Source organism: Nelumbo nucifera, chromosome 4 (genome assembly GCF_055504915.1).
Source record: "Nelumbo nucifera cultivar China Antique chromosome 4, China Antique-T2T, whole genome shotgun sequence".
In the NCBI taxonomy this organism is placed as follows: Eukaryota; Viridiplantae; Streptophyta; class Magnoliopsida; order Proteales; family Nelumbonaceae; genus Nelumbo; species Nelumbo nucifera.
This window is the reverse complement of record NC_142652.1, coordinates 50,788,363-50,811,926: the sequence shown is the minus strand read 5'-3', so window position 1 is coordinate 50,811,926 and position 23,564 is coordinate 50,788,363. Positions and strand designations below refer to the sequence as shown.

General features: G+C 46.2%; 40 non-coding genes and 10 pseudogenes across 40 annotated transcripts; all 50 read left to right on the top strand.

Annotated features, from left to right (window-relative positions):
• Positions 1–23: 23 nt before the first annotated feature.
• Positions 24–142, top strand: LOC148793769 (5S ribosomal RNA; annotated as a pseudogene).
• A 353-nt stretch (positions 143–495) lies between these two features.
• Positions 496–614, top strand: LOC148793768 (5S ribosomal RNA). The gene has a single exon (XR_016071537.1). It is a non-coding gene; the product is annotated as a 5S ribosomal RNA (ribosomal RNA).
• A 354-nt stretch (positions 615–968) lies between these two features.
• LOC148793767 (5S ribosomal RNA) lies at positions 969–1,087 on the top strand. Its single transcript, XR_016070082.1, has one exon. It is a non-coding gene; the product is annotated as a 5S ribosomal RNA (ribosomal RNA).
• A 355-nt stretch (positions 1,088–1,442) lies between these two features.
• Positions 1,443–1,561, top strand: LOC148793766 (5S ribosomal RNA). The gene has a single exon (XR_016069198.1). It is a non-coding gene; the product is annotated as a 5S ribosomal RNA (ribosomal RNA).
• A 353-nt stretch (positions 1,562–1,914) lies between these two features.
• On the top strand, positions 1,915–2,033 carry LOC148793765 (5S ribosomal RNA). The gene has a single exon (XR_016074410.1). It is a non-coding gene; the product is annotated as a 5S ribosomal RNA (ribosomal RNA).
• A 355-nt stretch (positions 2,034–2,388) lies between these two features.
• LOC148793764 (5S ribosomal RNA) lies at positions 2,389–2,507 on the top strand (annotated as a pseudogene).
• Positions 2,508–2,862: 355 nt separating this feature from the next.
• On the top strand, positions 2,863–2,981 carry LOC148793763 (5S ribosomal RNA). The gene has a single exon (XR_016073204.1). It is a non-coding gene; the product is annotated as a 5S ribosomal RNA (ribosomal RNA).
• A 354-nt stretch (positions 2,982–3,335) lies between these two features.
• On the top strand, positions 3,336–3,454 carry LOC148793762 (5S ribosomal RNA). The gene has a single exon (XR_016075297.1). It is a non-coding gene; the product is annotated as a 5S ribosomal RNA (ribosomal RNA).
• A 355-nt stretch (positions 3,455–3,809) lies between these two features.
• LOC148793761 (5S ribosomal RNA) lies at positions 3,810–3,928 on the top strand. The gene has a single exon (XR_016072863.1). It is a non-coding gene; the product is annotated as a 5S ribosomal RNA (ribosomal RNA).
• A 355-nt stretch (positions 3,929–4,283) lies between these two features.
• On the top strand, positions 4,284–4,402 carry LOC148793760 (5S ribosomal RNA). Its single transcript, XR_016068911.1, has one exon. It is a non-coding gene; the product is annotated as a 5S ribosomal RNA (ribosomal RNA).
• Positions 4,403–4,757: 355 nt separating this feature from the next.
• LOC148793759 (5S ribosomal RNA) lies at positions 4,758–4,876 on the top strand. The gene has a single exon (XR_016074969.1). It is a non-coding gene; the product is annotated as a 5S ribosomal RNA (ribosomal RNA).
• A 354-nt stretch (positions 4,877–5,230) lies between these two features.
• On the top strand, positions 5,231–5,349 carry LOC148793758 (5S ribosomal RNA). The gene has a single exon (XR_016070474.1). It is a non-coding gene; the product is annotated as a 5S ribosomal RNA (ribosomal RNA).
• A 355-nt stretch (positions 5,350–5,704) lies between these two features.
• On the top strand, positions 5,705–5,823 carry LOC148793757 (5S ribosomal RNA). The gene has a single exon (XR_016071197.1). It is a non-coding gene; the product is annotated as a 5S ribosomal RNA (ribosomal RNA).
• Positions 5,824–6,178: 355 nt separating this feature from the next.
• LOC148793756 (5S ribosomal RNA) lies at positions 6,179–6,297 on the top strand. The gene has a single exon (XR_016072861.1). It is a non-coding gene; the product is annotated as a 5S ribosomal RNA (ribosomal RNA).
• A 355-nt stretch (positions 6,298–6,652) lies between these two features.
• On the top strand, positions 6,653–6,771 carry LOC148793755 (5S ribosomal RNA). The gene has a single exon (XR_016075247.1). It is a non-coding gene; the product is annotated as a 5S ribosomal RNA (ribosomal RNA).
• Positions 6,772–7,125: 354 nt separating this feature from the next.
• On the top strand, positions 7,126–7,244 carry LOC148793754 (5S ribosomal RNA). The gene has a single exon (XR_016074694.1). It is a non-coding gene; the product is annotated as a 5S ribosomal RNA (ribosomal RNA).
• Positions 7,245–7,599: 355 nt separating this feature from the next.
• On the top strand, positions 7,600–7,718 carry LOC148793753 (5S ribosomal RNA). Its single transcript, XR_016073353.1, has one exon. It is a non-coding gene; the product is annotated as a 5S ribosomal RNA (ribosomal RNA).
• A 354-nt stretch (positions 7,719–8,072) lies between these two features.
• LOC148793752 (5S ribosomal RNA) lies at positions 8,073–8,191 on the top strand. The gene has a single exon (XR_016074778.1). It is a non-coding gene; the product is annotated as a 5S ribosomal RNA (ribosomal RNA).
• Positions 8,192–8,546: 355 nt separating this feature from the next.
• Positions 8,547–8,665, top strand: LOC148793751 (5S ribosomal RNA). The gene has a single exon (XR_016075246.1). It is a non-coding gene; the product is annotated as a 5S ribosomal RNA (ribosomal RNA).
• A 353-nt stretch (positions 8,666–9,018) lies between these two features.
• LOC148793750 (5S ribosomal RNA) lies at positions 9,019–9,137 on the top strand (annotated as a pseudogene).
• A 353-nt stretch (positions 9,138–9,490) lies between these two features.
• On the top strand, positions 9,491–9,609 carry LOC148793749 (5S ribosomal RNA). The gene has a single exon (XR_016071536.1). It is a non-coding gene; the product is annotated as a 5S ribosomal RNA (ribosomal RNA).
• Positions 9,610–9,963: 354 nt separating this feature from the next.
• LOC148793748 (5S ribosomal RNA) lies at positions 9,964–10,082 on the top strand. Its single transcript, XR_016070081.1, has one exon. It is a non-coding gene; the product is annotated as a 5S ribosomal RNA (ribosomal RNA).
• A 355-nt stretch (positions 10,083–10,437) lies between these two features.
• On the top strand, positions 10,438–10,556 carry LOC148793747 (5S ribosomal RNA). The gene has a single exon (XR_016069197.1). It is a non-coding gene; the product is annotated as a 5S ribosomal RNA (ribosomal RNA).
• Positions 10,557–10,909: 353 nt separating this feature from the next.
• Positions 10,910–11,028, top strand: LOC148793746 (5S ribosomal RNA). The gene has a single exon (XR_016074408.1). It is a non-coding gene; the product is annotated as a 5S ribosomal RNA (ribosomal RNA).
• Positions 11,029–11,383: 355 nt separating this feature from the next.
• LOC148793745 (5S ribosomal RNA) lies at positions 11,384–11,502 on the top strand (annotated as a pseudogene).
• A 355-nt stretch (positions 11,503–11,857) lies between these two features.
• LOC148793744 (5S ribosomal RNA) lies at positions 11,858–11,976 on the top strand. Its single transcript, XR_016073203.1, has one exon. It is a non-coding gene; the product is annotated as a 5S ribosomal RNA (ribosomal RNA).
• Positions 11,977–12,330: 354 nt separating this feature from the next.
• On the top strand, positions 12,331–12,449 carry LOC148793743 (5S ribosomal RNA). The gene has a single exon (XR_016075296.1). It is a non-coding gene; the product is annotated as a 5S ribosomal RNA (ribosomal RNA).
• A 355-nt stretch (positions 12,450–12,804) lies between these two features.
• LOC148793742 (5S ribosomal RNA) lies at positions 12,805–12,923 on the top strand. The gene has a single exon (XR_016072860.1). It is a non-coding gene; the product is annotated as a 5S ribosomal RNA (ribosomal RNA).
• A 355-nt stretch (positions 12,924–13,278) lies between these two features.
• On the top strand, positions 13,279–13,397 carry LOC148793741 (5S ribosomal RNA). Its single transcript, XR_016074889.1, has one exon. It is a non-coding gene; the product is annotated as a 5S ribosomal RNA (ribosomal RNA).
• Positions 13,398–13,751: 354 nt separating this feature from the next.
• LOC148793740 (5S ribosomal RNA) lies at positions 13,752–13,870 on the top strand (annotated as a pseudogene).
• Positions 13,871–14,224: 354 nt separating this feature from the next.
• Positions 14,225–14,343, top strand: LOC148793739 (5S ribosomal RNA). Its single transcript, XR_016074382.1, has one exon. It is a non-coding gene; the product is annotated as a 5S ribosomal RNA (ribosomal RNA).
• Positions 14,344–14,697: 354 nt separating this feature from the next.
• LOC148793738 (5S ribosomal RNA) lies at positions 14,698–14,816 on the top strand. The gene has a single exon (XR_016072580.1). It is a non-coding gene; the product is annotated as a 5S ribosomal RNA (ribosomal RNA).
• Positions 14,817–15,171: 355 nt separating this feature from the next.
• On the top strand, positions 15,172–15,290 carry LOC148793737 (5S ribosomal RNA; annotated as a pseudogene).
• Positions 15,291–15,642: 352 nt separating this feature from the next.
• LOC148793736 (5S ribosomal RNA) lies at positions 15,643–15,761 on the top strand. The gene has a single exon (XR_016073136.1). It is a non-coding gene; the product is annotated as a 5S ribosomal RNA (ribosomal RNA).
• A 354-nt stretch (positions 15,762–16,115) lies between these two features.
• LOC148793735 (5S ribosomal RNA) lies at positions 16,116–16,234 on the top strand. The gene has a single exon (XR_016074520.1). It is a non-coding gene; the product is annotated as a 5S ribosomal RNA (ribosomal RNA).
• Positions 16,235–16,589: 355 nt separating this feature from the next.
• Positions 16,590–16,708, top strand: LOC148793734 (5S ribosomal RNA; annotated as a pseudogene).
• Positions 16,709–17,062: 354 nt separating this feature from the next.
• Positions 17,063–17,181, top strand: LOC148793733 (5S ribosomal RNA; annotated as a pseudogene).
• Positions 17,182–17,535: 354 nt separating this feature from the next.
• On the top strand, positions 17,536–17,654 carry LOC148793732 (5S ribosomal RNA). The gene has a single exon (XR_016070462.1). It is a non-coding gene; the product is annotated as a 5S ribosomal RNA (ribosomal RNA).
• Positions 17,655–18,008: 354 nt separating this feature from the next.
• On the top strand, positions 18,009–18,127 carry LOC148793731 (5S ribosomal RNA). Its single transcript, XR_016069764.1, has one exon. It is a non-coding gene; the product is annotated as a 5S ribosomal RNA (ribosomal RNA).
• A 352-nt stretch (positions 18,128–18,479) lies between these two features.
• LOC148793730 (5S ribosomal RNA) lies at positions 18,480–18,598 on the top strand (annotated as a pseudogene).
• Positions 18,599–18,952: 354 nt separating this feature from the next.
• On the top strand, positions 18,953–19,071 carry LOC148793729 (5S ribosomal RNA). The gene has a single exon (XR_016070576.1). It is a non-coding gene; the product is annotated as a 5S ribosomal RNA (ribosomal RNA).
• A 354-nt stretch (positions 19,072–19,425) lies between these two features.
• LOC148793728 (5S ribosomal RNA) lies at positions 19,426–19,544 on the top strand. The gene has a single exon (XR_016074574.1). It is a non-coding gene; the product is annotated as a 5S ribosomal RNA (ribosomal RNA).
• Positions 19,545–19,896: 352 nt separating this feature from the next.
• Positions 19,897–20,015, top strand: LOC148793727 (5S ribosomal RNA). Its single transcript, XR_016075216.1, has one exon. It is a non-coding gene; the product is annotated as a 5S ribosomal RNA (ribosomal RNA).
• A 354-nt stretch (positions 20,016–20,369) lies between these two features.
• Positions 20,370–20,488, top strand: LOC148793726 (5S ribosomal RNA). The gene has a single exon (XR_016070324.1). It is a non-coding gene; the product is annotated as a 5S ribosomal RNA (ribosomal RNA).
• Positions 20,489–20,842: 354 nt separating this feature from the next.
• On the top strand, positions 20,843–20,961 carry LOC148793725 (5S ribosomal RNA; annotated as a pseudogene).
• A 354-nt stretch (positions 20,962–21,315) lies between these two features.
• LOC148793724 (5S ribosomal RNA) lies at positions 21,316–21,434 on the top strand. Its single transcript, XR_016068928.1, has one exon. It is a non-coding gene; the product is annotated as a 5S ribosomal RNA (ribosomal RNA).
• A 352-nt stretch (positions 21,435–21,786) lies between these two features.
• Positions 21,787–21,905, top strand: LOC148793723 (5S ribosomal RNA). The gene has a single exon (XR_016069511.1). It is a non-coding gene; the product is annotated as a 5S ribosomal RNA (ribosomal RNA).
• A 354-nt stretch (positions 21,906–22,259) lies between these two features.
• Positions 22,260–22,378, top strand: LOC148793722 (5S ribosomal RNA). The gene has a single exon (XR_016075017.1). It is a non-coding gene; the product is annotated as a 5S ribosomal RNA (ribosomal RNA).
• Positions 22,379–22,732: 354 nt separating this feature from the next.
• Positions 22,733–22,851, top strand: LOC148793721 (5S ribosomal RNA). Its single transcript, XR_016074839.1, has one exon. It is a non-coding gene; the product is annotated as a 5S ribosomal RNA (ribosomal RNA).
• Positions 22,852–23,203: 352 nt separating this feature from the next.
• Positions 23,204–23,322, top strand: LOC148793720 (5S ribosomal RNA). The gene has a single exon (XR_016074522.1). It is a non-coding gene; the product is annotated as a 5S ribosomal RNA (ribosomal RNA).
• The last annotated feature ends 242 nt before the right edge of the window (positions 23,323–23,564 follow it).

Genomic DNA, 23,564 nt, shown 5'->3' with positions numbered 1-23,564 from the left:
GATCTAAGCGAGCATGAATTAAACGGATCGATCATACCAGCACTAATGCACCGGATCCCATCAGAACTCCGAAGTTAAGTGTGCTTGGGCGAGAGTAGTACTAGGATGGGTGACCTCCTGGGAAGTCCTTTTGTTGCACCCCAATTTTATTAATATCTTATTCCGATATCGTATTTGCAAATTCCATTTGTCGTTTCGGCGAGACAAACTCAAACAACGCGCTGGATACTCGGACCATTTGCGGCACGATCGTCATTACTGAATGGGAACCGTGCAAAAACCGGGCTTTTGGCATTCGTCGTGCATTGTGGGCCCCGCGATAGTATTGCATTTATCCGGTGGTGCGGTAGATCTGAAAAGCAAACAATCCGCTCATGTAGGAGCTTGTGCACGGTTACCAAGGGAGGAAGGCTGCATACAGTTTTTTTAAATCTAAAACAATTAATGGAGGGGAGCAAGATAGTGCATAAAGATCTAAGCGAGCATGAATTAAACGGGTGCGATCATACCAGCACTAATGCACCGGATCCCATCAGAACTCCGAAGTTAAGTGTGCTTGGGCGAGAGTAGTACTAGAATGGGTGACCTCCTGGGAATTCCTCGTGTTGCACCCCAATTTTCTTAATATTTTATTTTGATTTGTATTTGCAAATTCCATTTGTTGTTTCGGCGATACAACTGGAAACAACGCGTCGGATACTCGGACCATTTGCGGCACGATCGTCATTACTGAATGGCAACGATGCAGGAACCGGGCTTTCAGCATTCGTCGTGCATTGTGGGCCCCGCAATAGTATTGCATTTATCCGGTGGTGCGGCAGATCTGAAAAGCAAACAATCCGCTCACATAGGAGATTGTGCACGGTTACCAAGGGAGGAAGGCTGCATACACAGTTTTTTCAAATCTAAAACAATTAATGGAGGGGAGCAAGATAGTGCATAAAGATCTAAGCGAGCATGAATTAAACGGGTGCGATCATACCAGCACTAGTGCACCGGATCCCATCAGAACTCCGAAGTTAAGTGTGCTTCGGCGAGAGTAGTAGTAGGATGGGTGACCTCCTGGGAAGTCCTCGTGTTGCACCCTAATTTTATTAATATTTTATTTCGATATCGTATTTGAAAATTCCATTTGTCGTTTCGGCGAGACAAACGCAAACAACGCGCCGAATACTCGGACCATTTGCGGCACGATTGTCATTACTGAATGGGAACCGTGCAAAAACCGGGCTTTTGGCATTCGTCGTGCATTGTGGGCCCCGCGATAGTATTGTATCTATCCGGGGGTGCGGCAGATCTGAAAAGCAAACACTCTGCTCACGTAAGAGCTTGTGCACGGTTACCAAGGGAGGAAGGCTGCATACACAGTTTTTTCAAGTCTAAAACAATTAATGGAGGGGAGCAAAAGAGTGCATAAAGATCTAAGCGAGCATGAATAAAATGGGTGTGATCATACTAGCACTAATGCACCGGATCCCATCAGAACTCCGAAGTTAAGTGTGCTTGGGCGAGAGTAGTACTAGGATGGGTGACCCCCTGGGAAGTCCTCGTGTTCCACCCCAATTTTATTAATATTTTATTTTGATTTGTATTTGCAAATTCCATTTGTTGTTTCTGGGAGACAATTGGAAACAATGCGCCGGATACTCGGAGCATTTGCGGCACGATCGTCATTACTGAATGGCAACGATGCAAGAACCGGGCTTTCGGCATTCGTCATGCATTGTGGGCCCCGCGATAGTATTGCATCTATCCGGAGGTGCGGCAGATCTGAACAGCAAACACTCCGCTCACGTAAGAGCTTGTGCACGGTTACCAAGGGAGGAAGGCTGCATACACATTTTTTTCAAATCTAAAACAATTAATGGAAGGGAGCCAAAAGTTCATAAAGATCTAAGCGAGCATGAATTAAACGGGTGCGATCATACCAGCACTAATGCACCGGATCCCATCAGAACTCCGAAGTTAAGTGTGCTTGGGCGAGAGTAGTACTAGGATGGGTGACCTCCTGGGAAGTCCTTTTGTTGCACCCCAATTTTATTAATATTTTATTTCGATATCGTATTTGCAAATTCCATTTGTCGTTTCGGCGAGACAAACGCAAACAACGTGCCGGATACTCGGACCATTTGCGGCACGATTGTTATTACTGAATGGGAAGCGTGCAAAAACCGGGCTTTTGGCATTCGTCTTGCATTGTGGGCCCCGTGATAGTATTGCATCTATCCGGGGGTGCGGCAGATCTGAAAAGCAAACACTCTGCTCACGTAGGAGCTTGTGCACGGTTACCAAGGGAGGAAGGCTGCATACACAGTTTTTTCAAGTCTAAAACAATTAATGGAGGGGAGCAAGATAGTGCATAAAGATCTAAGCGAGCATGAATTAAACGGGAGCGATCATACCAGCACTAATGCACCGGATCCCATTAGAACTCCGAAGTTAAGTGTGCATGGGAGAGAGTAGTACAAGGATGGGTGACCTCCTGGGAAGTCCTTGTGTTGCACCCCAATTTTATTAATATTTTATTTCGATATCGTATTTGCAAATTCCATTTGTCGTTTCGACGAGACAAAAGCAAACAACGCGCCGGATACTCGGACCATTTGCGGCACGATTGTCATTACTGAATGGGAACCGTGCAAAAACCGGGCTTTTGGCATTCGTCGTGCATTGTGGGCCCCGCGATAGTATTGCATCTATCCGGGGGTGCGGCAGATCTGAAAAGCAAACACTCTGCTCACGTAAGAGCTTGTGCACGGTTACCAAGGGAGGAAGGCTGCATACACAGTTTTTTCAAGTCTAAAACAATTAATGGAGGGGAGCAAGATAGTGCATAAAGATGTAAGCGAGCATGAATTAAACGGGTGCGATCATACCAGCACTAATGCACCGGATCCCATCAGAACTCCGAAGTTAAGCGTGCTTGGGCGAGAGTAGTACTAGGATGTGTGACCTCCTGGGAAATCCTCGTGTTGCACCCCAATTTTATTAATATTTTATTTTGATTTGTATTTGCAAATTCCATTTGTTTTTTCTGGGAGACAACTGGAAACAATGCGTCCGATACTCGGACCATTTGCGGAACGATCGTCATTACTGAATGGCAACGATGCAAGAACCGGGCTTTCGGCATTCGTCATGCATTTTGGGCCCCGCGATAGTATTGCATCTATCCGGAGGTGCGGCAGATTTGAAAAACAAACACTCCGCTCACGTAGGAGCTTGTGCATGGTTACCAAGGGAGGAAGGCTGCATACATATTTTTTTCAAATCTAAAACAATTAATGGAAGGGAGCAAGATAGTTCATAAAGATCTAAGCGAGCATGAATTAAACGGGTGCGATCATACCAGCACTAATGCACCGGATCCCATCAGAACTCCAAAGTTAAGTGTGCTTGGGCGAGAGTAGTACTTGGATGGGCGACCTCCTGGGAAGTCCTTGTGTTGCACCCCAATTTTATTAATACTTTATTTCGATATCGTATTTGCAAATTCCATTTGTCGTTTCGACGAGACAAACTCAAACAACGCGCCGGATACTCGGACCATTTGCTGCACGATCGTCATTACTGAATGGGAACCGTGCATAAACCGAGCTTTTGGCATTCGTCGTGCGTTGTGGGCCCCGAGATAGTATAGCATCTATCCGGGGGTGCGGCAGATCTGAAAAGCAAACACTCTGCTCACGTAGGAGCTTGTGCACGGTTACCAAGGGGGGAAGGCTGCATACACAGTTTTTTCAAGTCTAAAACAATTAATGGAGGGGAGCAAGATAGTGCATAGAGATCTAAGCGAGCATGAATTAAACGGGTGCGATCATACCAGCACTAATGCACCGGATCCCATCAGAACTCCGAAGTTAAGTGTGCATGGGCGAGAGTAGTAGTAGGATGGGTGACCTCCTGGGAAGTCCTCGTGTTGCACCCCAATTTTATTAATATTTTATTTCGATATCGTATTTGCAAATTCCATTTGTCGTTTCGGCGAGACAAACGCAAACAACGCGCCGAATACTCGAACCATTTGCGGCACGATTGTCATTACTGAATGGGAACCGTGCAAAAACCGGGCTTTTGGCATTCGTCGTGCATTGTGGGCCCCGCGATTGTATTGTATCTATCCGGGGGTGCGGCAGATCTGAAAAGCAAACACTCTGCTCACGTAAGAGCTTGTGCACGGTTACCAAGGGAGGAAGGCTGCATACACAGTTTTTTCAAATCTAAAACAATTAATGGAGGGGAGCAAGATAGTGCATAAAGATCTAAGCGAGCATGAATTAAACGGGTGCGATCATACCAGCACTAGTGCACCGGATCCCATCAGAACTCCGAAGTTAAGTGTGCTTGGGCGAGAGTAGTATTAGGATGGGTGACCTCCTGGGAAGTCCTCGTGTTGCCCCCCAATTTTATTAATATTTTATTTCGATATCGTATTTGCAAATTCCATTTGTCGTTTCGGCGAGGCAAACGCAAACAACGTGCCGGATACTCGGACCATTTTCGGCACGATTGTCATTACTGAATGGGAACCGTGCAAAAACTGGGCTTTTGGCATTCGTCGTGCATTGTGGGCCCCACAATATTATTGCATCTATCAGGGGGTGCGGCAGATCTGAAAAGCAAACACTCTGCTCACGTAGGAGCTTGTGCACGGTTACCAAGGGAGGAAAGCTGCATACACAGTTTTTTCAAATCTAAAACAATTAATGGAGGGGAGCAAGATAGTGCATAAAGATCTAAGCGAGCTTGAATTAAACGGGTGCGATCATACCAGCACTAATGCACCGGATCCCATCAGAACTCCCAAGTTAAGCGTGCTTGGGCGAGAGTAGTACTAGTATGGGTGACCTCCTGGGAAGTCCTCGTGTTGCACCCCAATTTTATTAATATTTTATTTTGATTTGTATTTGCAAATTCCATTTGTTGTTTCTGGGAGACAACTGGAAACAATGCGTCGGATACTCGGACCATATGCGGCACGATCGTCATTACTGAATGGCAACGATGCAAGAACCGGGCTTTCGGCATTCGTCTTGCATTGTGGGCCGCGCGATAGTATTGCATCTATCCGGAGGTGCGGCAGATCTGAAAAGCAAACACTCCGCTAACGTAGGAGCTTGTGCACGGTTACCAAGGGAAGAAGGCTGCATACAGATTTTTTTCAAATCTAAAACAATTAATGGAAGGGAGCAAGATAGTTCATAAAAATCTATGCGAGCATGAATTAAACGGGTGCGATCACACCAGCACTAATGCACCGGATCCCATCAGAACTCCGAAATTAAGTGTGCTTGGGCGAGAGTAGTATTAGGATGGGTGACCTCCTGGGAAGTCCTTGTGTTGCACCCCAATTTTATTAATATTTTATTTCGATATCGTATTTGCAAATTCCATTTGTCGTTTCGGCGAGACAAACTCAAACAACGCGCCGGATACTCGGACAATTTGCTGCACGATCGTCATTACTGAATGGGAACCGTGCAAAAACCGGGCTTTTCGCATTCGTCGTGCATTGTGGGCCCCGCGATAGTATTGCATCTATCCGGGGGTGCGGCAGATCTGAAAAGCAAACACTCTGCTCACGTAGGAGCTTGTGCACGGTTACCAAGGGAGGAAGGCTGCATACACAGTTTTTTCAAGTCTAAAACAATTAATGGAGGGGAGCAAGATAGTGCATAAAGATCTAAGCGAGCATGAATTAAACGGGTGCGATCATACCAGCACTAATGCACCGGATCCCATCAGAACTCCGAAGTTAAGTGTGCTTGGGCGAGAGTAGTACTAGGATGGGTGACCTCTTGGGAAGTCCTCGTGTTGCACCCCAATTTTATTAATATTTTATTTCGATATCGTATTTGCAAATTCCATTTGTCGTTTCGGCGAGACAAACGCAAACAACGCGCCGGATACTCGGACCATTTGCGGCACGATTGTCATTACTGAATGGGAACCGTGCAAAAACTGGGCTTTTGGCATTCGTCGTGCATTGTGGGCCCCGCGATAGTATTGCAACTATCCGGGGGTGCGGCAGATCTGAAAAGCAAACACTCTGCTCACGTAAGAGCTTGTGCACGGTTACCAAGGGAGGAAGGCTGCATACACAGTTTTTTCAAGTCTAAAACAATTAATGGAGGGGAGCAAGATAGTGCATAAAGATGTAATCGAGCATGAATTAAACGGGTGCGATCATACCAGCACTAATGCACCGGATCCCATCAGAACTCCGAAGTTAAGTGTGCATGGGCGAGAGTAGTAGTAGGATGGGTGACCTCCTGGGAAGTCCTCGTGTTGCACCCCAATTTTATTAATATTTTATTTCGATATCGTATTTGCAAATTTCATTTGTCGTTTCGGCGAGACAAACGCAAACAACGCGCCGAATACTCGGACCATTTGCGGCACGATTGTCATTACTGAATGGGAACCGTGCAAAAACCGGGCTTTTGGCATTCGTCGTGCATTGTGGGCCCCGCGATAGTATTGTATCTATCCGGGGGTGCGGCAGATCTGAAAAACAAACACTCTGCTCACGTAGGAGCTTGTGCACGGTTACCAAGGGAGGAAGGCTGCATACACACTTTTTTCAAGTCTAAAACAATTAATGGAGGGGAGCAAGATAGTGCATAAAGATCTAAGCGAGCATGAATTAAACGGGTGCGATCATACCCGCACTAATGCACCGGATCTCATCAGAACTCCGAAGTTACGCGTGCTTGGGCGAGAGTAGTACTAGGATGGGTGACCTCCTGGGAAGTCCTCGTGTTGCACCCCAATTTTATTAATATTTTATTTTGATTTGTATTTGCAAATTCCATTTATTGTTTCTGGGAGACAAATGGAAACAATGCGTCGGATACTCGGACCATATGCGGCACGATCGTCATTACTGAATGGCAACGATGCAAGAACCGGGCTTTCGGCATACGTCATGCATTGTGGGCCGCGCGATAGTATTGCATCTATCCGGAGGTGCGGCAGATCTGAAAAGCAAACACTCCGCTAACGTAGGAGCTTGTGCACGGTTACCAAGGGAAGAAGGCTGCACACACATTTTTTTCAAATCTAAAACAATTAATGGAAGGGAGCAAGATAGTTCATAAAGATCTAAGCGAGCATGAATTAAATGGGTGCGATCATACCAGCACTAATGCACCGGATCCCATCAGAACACCGAAGTTAAGTGTGCATGGGCGAGAGTAGTACTAGGATGGGTGACCTCCTGGGAAGTCCACGTGTTGCACCCCAATTTTATTAATATTTTATTTCGATATCGTATTTGCAAATTCCATTTGTCGTTTCGGCGAGACAAACGCAAACAACGCGCCGGATACTCGGACCATTTGCGGCACGATTGTCATTACTGAATGGGAACCGTGCAAAAACCGGTCTTTTGGCATTCGTCGTGCATTGTGGGCCCCGCGATAGTATTGCATTTATCCGGTGGTGCGGTAGATCTGAAAAGCAAATAATCCGCTCACGTAGGAGCTTGTGCACGGTTACCCAGGGAGGAAGGCTGCATACACAGTTTTTTCAAGTCTAAAACAATTAATGGAGGGGAGCAAGATAGTGCATAAAGATCTAAGCGAGCATGAATTAAACGGGTGCGATCATACCAGCACTAATGCACCGGATCCCATCAGAACTCCGAAGTTAAGCGTGCTTGGGCGAGAGTAGTACTAGGATGTGTGACCTCCTGGGAAGTCCTCGTGTTGCACCCCAATTTTATTAATATTTTATTTTGATTTGTATTTGCAAATTCCATTTGTTGTTTCTGGGAGACAACTGGAAACAATGCGTCGGATACTCGGACCATTTGCGGAACGATCGTCATTACTGAATGGCAACGATGCAAGAACCGGGCTTTCGGCATTCGTCATGCATTGTGGGCCCCGCGATAGTATTGCATCTATCCGGAGGTGCGGCAGATTTGAAAAGCAAACACTCCGCTCACGTAGGAGCTTGTGCATGGTTACCAAGGGAGGAAGGCTGCATACACATTTTTTTCAAATCTATAACAATTAATGGAAGGGAGCAAGATAGTTCATAAAGATCTAAGCGAGCATGAATTAAACGGGTGCGATCATACCAGCACTAATGCACCGGATCCCATCAGAACTCCGAAGTTAAGTGTTCTTGGGCGAGAGTAGTACTAGGATGGGTGACCTCCTGGGAAGTCCTTGTGTTGCACCCCAATTTTATTAATATTTTATTTCGATATCGTATTTGCTAATTCCATTTGTCGTTTCGGCGTGACAAACTCAAACAACGCGCCGGATACTCGGACCATTTGCGGCACGATTGTCATTACTGAATGGGAACCGTGCAAAAACCGGGCTTTTGGCATTCGTCGTGCATTGTGGGCCCCGCGATAGTATAGCATCTATCCGGGGGTGCGGCAGATCTGAAAAGCAAACACTCTGCTCACGTAGGAGCTTGTGCACGGTTACCAAGGGAGGAAGGCTGGATACACACTTTGTTCAAGTCTAAAACAATTAATGGAGGGGAGCAAGATAGTGCATAAAGATCTAAGCGAGCATGAATTAAACGGGTGCGATCATACCCGCACTAATGCACCGGATCTCATCAGAACTCCGAAGTTACGCGTGCTTGGGCGAGAGTAGTACTAGGATGGGTGACCTCCTGGGAAGTCCTCGTGTTGCACCCCAATTTTATTAATATTTTATTTTGATTTGTATTTGCAAATTCCATTTGTTGTTTCTGGGAGACAACTGGAAACAATGCGTCGGATACTCGGACCATTTGCGGCACGATCGTCATTACTGAATGGCAACGATGCAAGAACCGGGCTTTCGGCATTCGTCATGCATTGTGGGCCCCGCGATAGTATTCCATCTATCCGGAGGTGCGGCAGATATGAAAAACAAACACTCCGCTCACGTAGGAGCTTGTGCACGGTTACCAAGGGAGGAAGGCTGCATACACATTTTTTTCAAATCTAAAACAATTAATGGAAGGGAGCAAGATAGTTCATAAAGATCTAAGCGAGCATGAATTAAACGGATCGATCATACCAGCACTAATGCACCGGATCCCATCAGAACTCCGAAGTTAAGTGTGCTTGGGCGAGAGTAGTACTAGGATGGGTGACCTCCTGGGAAGTCCTTTTGTTGCACCCCAATTTTATTAATATCTTATTCCGATATCGTATTTGCAAATTCCATTTGTCGTTTCGGCGAGACAAACTCAAACAACGCGCTGGATACTCGGACCATTTGCGGCACGATCGTCATTACTGAATGGGAACCGTGCAAAAACCGGGCTTTTGGCATTCGTCGTGCATTGTGGGCCCCGCGATAGTATTGCATTTATCCGGTGGTGCGGTAGATCTGAAAAGCAAACAATCCGCTCATGTAGGAGCTTGTGCACGGTTACCAAGGGAGGAAGGCTGCATACAGTTTTTTTAAATCTAAAACAATTAATGGAGGGGAGCAAGATAGTGCATAAAGATCTAAGCGAGCATGAATTAAACGGGTGCGATCATACCAGCACTAATGCACCGGATCCCATCAGAACTCCGAAGTTAAGTGTGCTTGGGCGAGAGTAGTACTAGAATGGGTGACCTCCTGGGAATTCCTCGTGTTGCACCCCAATTTTCTTAATATTTTATTTTGATTTGTATTTGCAAATTCCATTTGTTGTTTCGGCGATACAACTGGAAACAACGCGTCGGATACTCGGACCATTTGCGGCACGATCGTCATTACTGAATGGCAACGATGCAGGAACCGGGCTTTCAGCATTCGTCGTGCATTGTGGGCCCCGCAATAGTATTGCATTTATCCGGTGGTGCGGCAGATCTGAAAAGCAAACAATCCGCTCACATAGGAGATTGTGCACGGTTACCAAGGGAGGAAGGCTGCATACACAGTTTTTTCAAATCTAAAACAATTAATGGAGGGGAGCAAGATAGTGCATAAAGATCTAAGCGAGCATGAATTAAACGGGTGCGATCATACCAGCACTAGTGCACCGGATCCCATCAGAACTCCGAAGTTAAGTGTGCTTCGGCGAGAGTAGTAGTAGGATGGGTGACCTCCTGGGAAGTCCTCGTGTTGCACCCTAATTTTATTAATATTTTATTTCGATATCGTATTTGAAAATTCCATTTGTCGTTTCGGCGAGACAAACGCAAACAACGCGCCGAATACTCGGACCATTTGCGGCACGATTGTCATTACTGAATGGGAACCGTGCAAAAACCGGGCTTTTGGCATTCGTCGTGCATTGTGGGCCCCGCGATAGTATTGTATCTATCCGGGGGTGCGGCAGATCTGAAAAGCAAACACTCTGCTCACGTAAGAGCTTGTGCACGGTTACCAAGGGAGGAAGGCTGCATACACAGTTTTTTCAAGTCTAAAACAATTAATGGAGGGGAGCAAAAGAGTGCATAAAGATCTAAGCGAGCATGAATAAAATGGGTGTGATCATACTAGCACTAATGCACCGGATCCCATCAGAACTCCGAAGTTAAGTGTGCTTGGGCGAGAGTAGTACTAGGATGGGTGACCCCCTGGGAAGTCCTCGTGTTCCACCCCAATTTTATTAATATTTTATTTTGATTTGTATTTGCAAATTCCATTTGTTGTTTCTGGGAGACAATTGGAAACAATGCGCCGGATACTCGGAGCATTTGCGGCACGATCGTCATTACTGAATGGCAACGATGCAAGAACCGGGCTTTCGGCATTCGTCATGCATTGTGGGCCCCGCGATAGTATTGCATCTATCCGGAGGTGCGGCAGATCTGAACAGCAAACACTCCGCTCACGTAAGAGCTTGTGCACGGTTACCAAGGGAGGAAGGCTGCATACACATTTTTTTCAAATCTAAAACAATTAATGGAAGGGAGCCAAAAGTTCATAAAGATCTAAGCGAGCATGAATTAAACGGGTGCGATCATACCAGCACTAATGCACCGGATCCCATCAGAACTCCGAAGTTAAGTGTGCTTGGGCGAGAGTAGTACTAGGATGGGTGACCTCCTGGGAAGTCCTTTTGTTGCACCCCAATTTTATTAATATTTTATTTCGATATCGTATTTGCAAATTCCATTTGTCGTTTCGGCGAGACAAACGCAAACAACGTGCCGGATACTCGGACCATTTGCGGCACGATTGTTATTACTGAATGGGAAGCGTGCAAAAACCGGGCTTTTGGCATTCGTCTTGCATTGTGGGCCCCGTGATAGTATTGCATCTATCCGGGGGTGCGGCAGATCTGAAAAGCAAACACTCTGCTCACGTAGGAGCTTGTGCACGGTTACCAAGGGAGGAAGGCTGCATACACAGTTTTTTCAAGTCTAAAACAATTAATGGAGGGGAGCAAGATAGTGCATAAAGATCTAAGCGAGCATGAATTAAACGGGAGCGATCATACCAGCACTAATGCACCGGATCCCATTAGAACTCCGAAGTTAAGTGTGCATGGGAGAGAGTAGTACAAGGATGGGTGACCTCCTGGGAAGTCCTTGTGTTGCACCCCAATTTTATTAATATTTTATTTCGATATCGTATTTGCAAATTCCATTTGTCGTTTCGACGAGACAAAAGCAAACAACGCGCCGGATACTCGGACCATTTGCGGCACGATTGTCATTACTGAATGGGAACCGTGCAAAAACCGGGCTTTTGGCATTCGTCGTGCATTGTGGGCCCCGCGATAGTATTGCATCTATCCGGGGGTGCGGCAGATCTGAAAAGCAAACACTCTGCTCACGTAAGAGCTTGTGCACGGTTACCAAGGGAGGAAGGCTGCATACACAGTTTTTTCAAGTCTAAAACAATTAATGGAGGGGAGCAAGATAGTGCATAAAGATGTAAGCGAGCATGAATTAAACGGGTGCGATCATACCAGCACTAATGCACCGGATCCCATCAGAACTCCGAAGTTAAGCGTGCTTGGGCGAGAGTAGTACTAGGATGTGTGACCTCCTGGGAAATCCTCGTGTTGCACCCCAATTTTATTAATATTTTATTTTGATTTGTATTTGCAAATTCCATTTGTTTTTTCTGGGAGACAACTGGAAACAATGCGTCCGATACTCGGACCATTTGCGGAACGATCGTCATTACTGAATGGCAACGATGCAAGAACCGGGCTTTCGGCATTCGTCATGCATTTTGGGCCCCGCGATAGTATTGCATCTATCCGGAGGTGCGGCAGATTTGAAAAACAAACACTCCGCTCACGTAGGAGCTTGTGCATGGTTACCAAGGGAGGAAGGCTGCATACATATTTTTTTCAAATCTAAAACAATTAATGGAAGGGAGCAAGATAGTTCATAAAGATCTAAGCGAGCATGAATTAAACGGGTGCGATCATACCAGCACTAATGCACCGGATCCCATCAGAACTCCAAAGTTAAGTGTGCTTGGGCGAGAGTAGTACTTGGATGGGCGACCTCCTGGGAAGTCCTTGTGTTGCACCCCAATTTTATTAATACTTTATTTCGATATCGTATTTGCAAATTCCATTTGTCGTTTCGACGAGACAAACTCAAACAACGCGCCGGATACTCGGACCATTTGCTGCACGATCGTCATTACTGAATGGGAACCGTGCATAAACCGAGCTTTTGGCATTCGTCGTGCGTTGTGGGCCCCGAGATAGTATAGCATCTATCCGGGGGTGCGGCAGATCTGAAAAGCAAACACTCTGCTCACGTAGGAGCTTGTGCACGGTTACCAAGGGGGGAAGGCTGCATACACAGTTTTTTCAAGTCTAAAACAATTAATGGAGGGGAGCAAGATAGTGCATAGAGATCTAAGCGAGCATGAATTAAACGGGTGCGATCATACCAGCACTAATGCACCGGATCCCATCAGAACTCCGAAGTTAAGTGTGCATGGGCGAGAGTAGTAGTAGGATGGGTGACCTCCTGGGAAGTCCTCGTGTTGCACCCCAATTTTATTAATATTTTATTTCGATATCGTATTTGCAAATTCCATTTGTCGTTTCGGCGAGACAAACGCAAACAACGCGCCGAATACTCGAACCATTTGCGGCACGATTGTCATTACTGAATGGGAACCGTGCAAAAACCGGGCTTTTGGCATTCGTCGTGCATTGTGGGCCCCGCGATTGTATTGTATCTATCCGGGGGTGCGGCAGATCTGAAAAGCAAACACTCTGCTCACGTAAGAGCTTGTGCACGGTTACCAAGGGAGGAAGGCTGCATACACAGTTTTTTCAAATCTAAAACAATTAATGGAGGGGAGCAAGATAGTGCATAAAGATGTAAGCGAGCATGAATTAAACGGGTGCGATTATACCAGCACTAATGCATCGGATCCCATCAGAACTCTGAAGTTAAGCGTGCTTGGGCGAGAGTAGTACTAGGATGGGTGACCTCCTGGGAAGTCCTCGTGTTGCACCCTAATTTTATTAATATTTTATTTTGATTTGTATTTGCAAATTCCATTTGTTGTTTCTGGGAGACAACTGGAAACAATGCGTCGGATACTCGGACCATTTGCGGCACGATCGTCATTACTGAATGGCAACGATGCAGGAACCGGGCTTTCGGCATTTGTCGTGCAATGTGGGCCCCGCGATAGTATTGCATTTATCCGGTGGTGCGGCAGATCTGAAAAGCAAACAATCCGCTCACGTAGGAGCTTGTGCACGGTTACCAAGGGAGGAAGGCTGCATACACAGATTTTTTAAATCTAAAACAATTAATGGAGGGGAGCAAGATAGTGCATAAAGATTTAAGCGAGCATGAATTAAACGGGTGCGATCATACCAACACTAATGCACCGGATCCCATCAGAACTCCGAATTTAAGTGTGCTTGGGCGAGAGTAGTACTAGAATGGGTGACCTCCTGGGAAGTCCTCGTGTTTCACCCCAATTTTCTTAATATTTTATTTTGATTGGTATTTGCAAATTCCATTTGTTGTTTCAGCGATACAACTGGAATCAACGCGTCGGATACTCGGACCATTTGCGGCACGATCGTCATTACTGAATGGCAACGATGCTGGAACCGGGCTTTCGGCATTCGTCGTGCATTGTGGGCCCCGCGATAGTATTGCATTTATCCGGTGGTTCGGCAGATCTGAAAAGCAAACAATCCGCTCACGTAGGAGCTTGAGCACGGTTACCAAGGGTGGAAGGCAGCATACACAGTTTTTTCAAATCTAAAACAATTAACGGAGGGGAGCAAGATAGTGCATAATGATCTAAGCGAGCATGAATTAAACGGGTGCGATCATACCAGCACTAATGCACCGGATCCCATCAGAACTCCGAAGTTAAGTGTGCTTGGGCGAGAGTAGTACTAGAATGGGTGACCTCCTGGAAAGTCCTCGTGTTGCACCCCAATTTTATTAATATTTTATTTTGATTTGTATTTGCAAATTCCATTTGTTGTTTCGGCGATACATCTGGAAACAACGCGTCGGATACTCGGACCATTTGCGGCACGATCGTCATTACTGAGTGGCAACGATGCAAGAACCGGACTTTCGGCATTCGTCATGCATTGTGGGCCCCGCGATAGTATTGCATCTATCTGGAGGTGCGGCAGATCTGAAAAGCAAACACTCCGCTCACGTAGGAGTTTGTGCACGGTTACCAAGGGAGGAAGGCTGCATACACATTTTTTTAAAATCTAAAACAATTAATGGAGGGGAGCCAGATAGTGCATAATGATCTATGCGAGCATGAATTAAACGGGTGCGATCATACCTGCACTAATGCACCGGATCCCATCAGAACTCCGAAGTCAAGTGTGCTTGGGCGAGAGTAGTACTAGGATGGGTGACCTCCTGGGAAGTCCTCGTGTTGCACCCCAATTTTATTAATATTTTATTTCGATATCGTATTTGCAAATTCCATTTGTCGTTTCGGCGAGACAAACGCAAACAACGCGCCGGATACTCGGACCATTTGCGGCACGATCGTCATTACTGAATGGGAACCGTGCAAAAACCGGGCTTTTGGCATTCGTCGTGCATTGTGGGCCCCGCGATAGTATTGCATCTATCCGTGGGTGCGGCAGATCTGAAAGGCAAACACTCTGCTCACGTAGGAGCTTGTGCACGGTTACCGAGGGAGGAAGGCTGCATACACAGTTTTGTCAAGTCTAAAACAATTAATGGAGGGGAGCAAGATAGTTCATAAAGATCTAAGCGAGCATGAATTAAACGGTTGCGATCATACCAGCACTAATGCACCGGATCCCAACAGAACTTCGAAGTTAAGTGTGCTTGGGCGAGAGTAGTATTAGGATGGGTGACCTCCTGGGAAGTCCTCGTGTTGCACCCCAATTTTCTTAATATTTTATTTTGATTTGTATTTGCAAATTCCATTTGTGGTTTCTGGGATAACTGGAAACAATGCGTCGGATAGTCGGACCATTTGCGGCACGATCGTCATTTCTGAATGGCAACGTTGCAGGAACCGGACTTTCGGCATTCGTCGTGCATTGTGGGCCCCGCGATAGTATTGCATTTATCCGGTGGTGTGGTAGATCTGAAAAGCAAACAATCCGCTCACGTAGGAGCTTCTGCACGGTTACCTAGGGAGGAAGGCTGCATACACAGTTTTTTCAAATCTAAAACAATTAATGGAGGGGAGCAAGATAGTGCATAAAGATCTAAGCGAGCATGAATTAAACGGGTGCGATCATACCAGCACTAATGCACCGGATCCCATCAGAACTCCGAAGTTAAGTATGCTTGGGCGAGAGTAGTACTAGAATGGGTGACCTCCTGGGAAGTCCTCGTGTCGCACCCCAATTTTATTAATTTTTTATTTTGATTTGTATTTGCAAATTCCATTTGTTGTTTCGGCGATACAACTGGAAACAACGCGTCGGATACTCGGACCATTTGCGGCACGATTGTCATTACTGAATGGCAACGATGCTAGAACCGGGCTTTCGGCATTCGTCATGCATTGTGGACCCCGCGATAGTTTTGCATCTATCCGGAGGTGCGGCAGATCTGAAAAGCAAATACTCTGCTCACGTAGGAGCTTGTGCACAGTTACCAAGGGAGGAAGGCTGCATACACATTTTTTTCAAATCTAAAACAAATAATGGAGGGGAGCAAGATAAATCATAAAGATATAAGCGAGCATGAATTAAACGGGTGCGATCATACCAGCACTAATGCACCGGATCCCATTAGAACTCCGAAGATAAGTGTGCTTGGGCGAGAGTAGTACTAGGATGGGTGACCTCCTGCGAAGTCCTCGTGTTGCACCCCAATTTTATTTATATTTTATTTCAATATCGTATTTGCAAATTCCATTTGTCGTTTCGGCGAGACAAACGAAAACAACGCGCTGGATACTCGGACCATTTGCGGCACGATCGTCATTACTGAATGGGAACCGTGCAAAAACCGGGCTTTTGTCATTCGTCGTGCATTGTGGGCCCCGCGATAGTATTGCATCTATCCGGGGGTGCGGCAGATCTGAAAATCAAACACTCTGCTCACGTAGGAGCTTGTGCACGGTTACCAAGGGAGGAAGGCTGCATACACAGTTTTTTCATGTCTAAAACAATTAATGGAGGGGAGCAAGATAGTGCATAAAGATCTAAGCGAGCATGAATTAAATGGGTGCGATCATAGCAGCACTAATGCACTGGATCCCATCAGAACTCCGAAGTTAAGCGTGCTTGGGCAAGAGTAGTATTAGGATGGGTGACCTCCTGTGAAGTCCTCGTGTTGCACCCTAATTTTATTAATATTTTATTTTGATTTGTATTTGCAAATTCCATTTGTTGTCTCTGGGAGACAACTGGAAACAATGCGTCGGATAATCGGACCATTTGCGGCACGATCGTCATTACTATATGGCAACGATCCAGGAACCGGGCTTCCGGCATTCGTCGTGCATTGTGGGCCCCGTGATAGTATTGCATTTATCCGGTGGTGCGGCATATCTGAAAAGCAAACAATCCGCTCACGTAGGAGCTTGTGCACGGTTACCAAGGGAGGAAGGCTGCATACACAGTTTTTTCAAATCTAAAACAATTAATGGAGGGGAGCAAGATAGTGCATAAAGATCTAAGCGAGCATGAATTAAACGGGTGCGATCATACCAGCACTAATGCACCGCATCCCAACAGAACTCCGAAGTTAAGTGTGCTTGGGTGAGAGTAGAACTAGAATGGGTGACTTCCTGGGAAGTCCTCGTGTTGCACCCCAATTTTCTTAATATTTTATTTTGATTTGTATTTGCAAATTCCATTTGTTGTTTCGGCGATACAACTGGAAACAACGCGTCGGATACTCGGACCATTTGCGGCACGATCGTCATTACTGAATGGCAACGATGCAAGAACTGGGCTTTTGGCATTCGTCGTGCATTGTGGGCCCCGCGATAGTATTGCATCTATCCGGGGGGGCGGTAGATCTGAAAAGCAAACACTCTGCTCACGTAGGAGCTTGTGCACGGTTACCAAGGGAGGAAGGCTGCATACACAGTTTTTTCAAGTCTAAAACAATTAATGGAGGGAAGCAAGGTAGTGCATAAAGATCTAAGCGAGCATGAATTAATCGGGAGCGATCATACCAGCACTAATGCATCGGATCCCATCAGAACTCCGAAGTTAAGCGTGCTTGGGCGAGAGTAGTACTAGGATGCGTGACCTCCTGGGAAGTCCTCGTGTTGCACCCCAATTTTCTTAATATTTTATTTTGATTTGTATTTGCAAATTCCATTTGTTGTTTTGGCGATACAACTGGAAACAACGCGTCGGATACTCGGACCATTTGCGGCACGATCGTCATTACTGAATGGCAACGATGCAGGAACCGGGCTTTCGGCATTCGTCGTGCATTGTGGGCCCCGCGATAGTATTGCATTTATCCGGTGGTGCGGCAGATCTGAAAAGCAAACAATCCGCTCACGTAGGAGCTTGTGCACTGTTACCAAGGGTGGAAGGCTGCATACACAGTTTTTTCAAATCTAAAACAATTAATGGAGGGGAGCAAGATAGTGCATAAAGATCTAAGCGAGCATGAATTAAACGGGTGAGATCATACCAGCACTAATGCATCGGATCCCATCAGAACTCCGAAGTTAAGTGTGCCTGGGCGAGAGTAGTACTAGGATGGGTGACCTCCTGGGAAGTCCTCGTGTTGCACCCCAATTTTATTAATATTTTATTTTGATTTGTATTTGCAAATTCCATTTGTTGTTTCTGGGAGAACTGGAAACAATGCGTCGGATACTCGGACCATTTGCGACACGATCGTCATTACTGAATGGCAACGATGCAGGAACCGGACTTTCGGCATTCGTCGTGCATTGTGGGCCCCGCGATAGTATTGCATTTATCCGGTGGTGCGGCAGATCTGAAAAACAAACAATCCGCTCACGTAGGAGCTTGTGCACGGTTACCAAGGGAGGAAGGCTGCATACACAGTTTTTTCAAATCTAAAACAATTAATGGAGGGGAGCAAGATAGTGCATAAAGATCTAAGCGAGCATGAATTAAACGGGTGCGATCATACCAGCACTAATGCACCGCATCCCAACAGAACTCCGAAGTTAAGTGTGCTTGGGTGAGAGTAGAACTAGAATGGGTGACTTCCTGGGAAGTCCTCGTGTTGCACCCCAATTTTCTTAATATTTTATTTTGATTTGTATTTGCAAATTCCATTTGTTGTTTCGGCGATACAACTGGAAACAACGCGTCGGATACTCGGACCATTTGCGGCACGATCGTCATTACTGAATGGCAACGATGCAAGAACTGGGCTTTTGGCATTCGTCGTGCATTGTGGGCCCCGCGATAGTATTGCATCTATCCGGGGGTGCGGTAGATCTGAACAGCAAACACTCTGCTCACGTAGGAGCTTGTGCACGGTTACCAAGGGAGGAAGGCTGCATACACAGTTTTTTCAAGTCTAAAACAATTAATGGAGGGAAGCAAGGTAGTGCATAAAGATCTAAGCGAGCATGAATTAATCGGGAGCGATCATACCAGCACTAATGCATCGGATCCCATCAGAACTCCGAAGTTAAGCGTGCCTGGGCGAGAGTAGTACTAGGATGCGTGACCTCCTGGGAAGTCCTCGTGTTGCACCCCAATTTTCTTAATATTTTATTTTGATTTGTATTTGCAAATTCCATTTGTTGTTTCGGCGATACAACTGGAAACAACGCGTCGGATACTCGGACCATTCGCGGCACGATCGTCATTACTGAATGGCAACGATGCAGGAACCGGGCTTTCGGCATTCGTCGTGCATTGTGGGCCCAGCGATAGTATTGCATTTATCCGGTGGTGCGGCAGATCTGAAAAGCAAACAATCCACTCACGTAGGAGCTTGTGCACGGTTACCAAGGGAGGAAGGCTGCATACACAGTTTTTTCAAATCTAAAACAATTAATGGAGGGGAGCAAGATACTGGATAAAGATCTAAGCGAGCATGAATTAAACGGGTGCGATCATACCAGCACTAATGCACCGGATCCCATCAGAACTCCGAAGTTAAGTGTGCTTGGGCGAGAGTAGTAATCGGATGGGTGACCTCCTGGGAAGTCCTCGTGTTGCACCCCAAGTTTATTAATATTTTATTTTGATTTGTATTTGCAAATTCCATTTGTTGTTTCTGGGAGAACTGGAAACAATGCGTCGGATACTCGGACCATTTGCGGCACGATCGTCATTACTGAATGGCAACGATGCAGGAACCGGACTTTCGGCATTCGTCGTGCATTGTGGGCCCCGCGATAGTATTGCATTTATCCGGTGGTGCGGCAGATCTGAAAAACAAACAATCCGCTCACGTAGGTGCTTGTGCACGGTTACCAAGGGAGGAAGGCTGCATACACAGTTTTTTCAAGTCTAAAACAATTAATGGAGGGAAGCAAGATAGTGCATAAAGATCTAAGCGAGCGTGAATTAATCGGGTGCGATCGTACCAGCACTAATGCACCGGATCCCCTCAGAACTCCGAAGTTAAGTGTGCTTGGGCGAGAGTAGTACTAGGATGGGTGACCTCCTGGGAAGTCCTCGTGTTGCACCCCAATTTTCTTAATATTTTATTTTGATTTGTATTTGCAAATTCCATTTGTTGTTTCGGCGATACAACTGGAAACAACACGTCGGATACTCGGACCATTTGCGGCACGATCGTCATTACTGAATGGCAACGATGCAGGAACCGGGCTTTCGGCATTCGTCGTGCATTGTGGGCCCCGCGATAGTATTGCATTTATCCGGTGGTGCGGCAGATCTGAAAAGCAAACAATCAGCTCACGTAGGAGCTTGTGCACGGTTACCAAGGGAGGAAGGCTGCATACACAGTTTTTTCAAATCTAAAACAATTAATGGAGGGGAGCAAGATAGTGCATAAAGATCTAAGCGAGCATGAATTAAACGGGTGCGATCATACCAGCACTAATGCTCCGGATCCCATCAGAACTCCGAAGTTAAGTGTGCTTGGGCGAGAGTATTATTAGAATGGGTGACCTCCTGGGAAGTCCTCGTGTTGCACCCCAATTTTATTAATATTTTATTTTGATTTGTACTTGCAAATTCCATTTGTTGTTTTTGGGAGACAACTGGAAACAATGCGTCGGATACTCGGACCATTTGCGGCACGATCGTCATTACTATATGGCAACGATGCAGGAACCGGGCTTCCGGCATTCGTCGTGCATTGTGGGCCCCGCGATAGTATTGCATTTATCCGGTGGTGCGGCATATCTGAAAAGCAAACAATCCGCTCACGTAGGAGCTTGTGCACGGTTACCAAGGGAGGAAGGCTGCATACACAGTTTTTTCAAATCTAAAACAATTAATGGAGGGGTGCAAGATAGTGCATAAAGATCTAAGCGAGCATGAATTAAACGGGTGCGATCATACCAGCACTAATGCACCGGATCCCAACAGAACTCCGAAGTTAAGTGTGCTTGGGTGAGAGTAGAACTAGAATGGGTGACTTCCTGGGAAGTCCTCGTGTTGCACCCCAATTTTCTTAATCTTTTATTTTGATTTGTATTTGCAAATTCCATTTGTTGTTTCGGCGATACAACTGGAAACAACGCGTCGGATACTCGGACCATTTGCGGCACGATCGTCATTACTGAATGGCAACGATGCAAGAACTGGGCTTTTGTCATTCGTCGTGCATTGTGGGCCCCGCGATAGTATTGCATCTATCCGGGGGTGCGGTAGATCTGAAAAGCAAACACTCTGCTCACGTAGGAGCTTGTGCACGGTTACCAAGGGAGGAAGGCTGCATACACAGTTTTTTCAAGTCTAAAACAATTAATGGAGGGAAGCAAGGCAGTGCATAAAGATCTAAGCGAGCATGAATTAATCGGGTGCGATCATACCAGCACTAATGCATCGGATCCCATCAGAACTCCGAAGTTAAGCGTGCTTGGGCGAGAGTAGTACTAGGATGCGTGACCTCCTGGGAAGTCCTCGTGTTGCACCCCAATTTTATTAATATTTTATTTTGATTTGTATTTGCAAATTCCATTTGTTGTTTCTGGGAGAACTGGAAACAATGCGTCGGATACTCGGACCATTTGCGGCACGATCGTCATTACTGAATGGCAACGATGCAGGAACCGGACGTTCGGCATTCGTCGTGCATTGTGGGCCCCGCGATAGTATTGCATTTATCCGGTGGTGCGGCAGATCTGAAAAACAAACAATCCGCTCACGTAGGAGCTTGTGCACGGTTACCAAGGAAGGAAGGCTGCATACACAGTTTTTTCAAGTCTAAAACAATTAATGGAGGGAAGCAAGATAGTGCATAAATATCTAAGCGAGCGTGAATTAATCGCGTGCGACCATACCAGCACTAATGCACCGGATCCCCTCAGAACTCTGAAGTTAAGCGTGCTTGGGCGAGAGTAGTATTTGGATGGGTGACCTCCTGGGAAGTCCTCGTGTTGCACCCCAATTTTCTTAATATTTTATTTTGATTTGTATTTGCAAATTCCATTTGTTGTTTCGGCGATACAACTGGAAACAACACGTCGGATACTCGGACCATTTGCGGCACGATCGTCATTACTGAATGGCAACGATGCAGGAACCGGGCTTTCGGCATTCGTCGTGCATTGTGGGCCCCGCGATAGTATTGCATTTATCCGGTGGTGCGGCAGATCTGAAAAGCAAACAATCCGCTCACGTAGGAGCTTGTGCACGGTTACCAAGGGAGGAAGGCTGCATACACAGTTTTTTCAAATCTAAAACAATTAATGGAGGGGAGCAAGATAGTGCATAAAGATCTAAGCGAGCATGAATTAAATGGGTGCGATCATACCAGCACTAATGCACCGGATCCCATCAGAACTCCGAAGTTAAGTGTGCTTGGGCGAGAGTATTACTAGAATGGGTGACCTCCTGGGAAGTCCTCGTGTTGCACCCCAATTTTATTAATATTTTATTTTGATTTGTACTTGCAAATTCCATTTGTTGTTTTTGGGAGACAACTGGAAACAATGCGTCGGATACTCGGACCATTTGCGGCACGATCGTCATTACTATATGGCAACGATGCAGGAACCGGGCTTCCGGCATTCGTCGTGCATTGTGGGCCCCGCGATAGTATTGCATTTTTCCGGTGGTGCGGCATATCTGAAAAGCAAACAATCCGCTCACGTAGGAGCTTGTGCACGGTTACCAAGGGAGGAAGGCTGCATACACAGTTTTTTCAAATCTAAAACAATTAATGGAGGGGAGCAAGATAGTGCATAAAGATCTAAGCGAGCATGAATTAAACGGGTGCGATCATACCAGCACTAATGCACCGGATCCCATCAGAACTCCGAAGTTAAGTGTGCCTGGGCGAGAGTAGTAATCGGATGGGTGACCTCCTGGGAAGTCCTCGTGTTGCACCCCAATTTTATTAATATTTTATTTTGATTTGTATTTGCAAATTCCATTTGTTGTTTCTGGGAGAACTGGAAACAATGCGTCGGATACTCGGACCATTTGCGGCACGATCGTCATTACTGAATGGCAACGATGCAGGAACCGGACTTTCGGCATTCGTCGTGCATTGTGGGCCCCGCGATAGTATTGCATTTATCCGGTGGTGCGGCAGATCTGAAAAACAAACAATCCGCTCACGTAGGTGCTTGTGCACGGTTACCAAGGGAGGAAGGCTGCATACACAGTTTTTTCAAGTCTAAAACAATTAATGGAGGGAAGCAAGATAGTGCATAAAGATCTAAGCGAGCGTGAATTAATCGGGTGCGATCGTACCAGCACTAATGCACCGGATCCCCTCAGAACTCCGAAGTTAAGTGTGCTTGGGCGAGAGTAGTACTAGGATGGGTGACCTCCTGGGAAGTTCTCGTGTTGCACCCCAATTTTCTTAATATTTTATTTTGATTTGTATTTGCAAATTCCATTTGTTGTTTCGGCGATACAACTGGAAACAACACGTCGGATACTCGGACCATTTGCGGCACGATCGTCATTACTGAATGGCAACGATGCAAGAACCGGGCTTTCGGCATTCGTCATGCATTGTGGGCCCCGCGATAGTATTGCATCTATCCGGAGGTGCGGCAGATCTGAAAAACAAACACTCCGCTCACGTAGGAGCT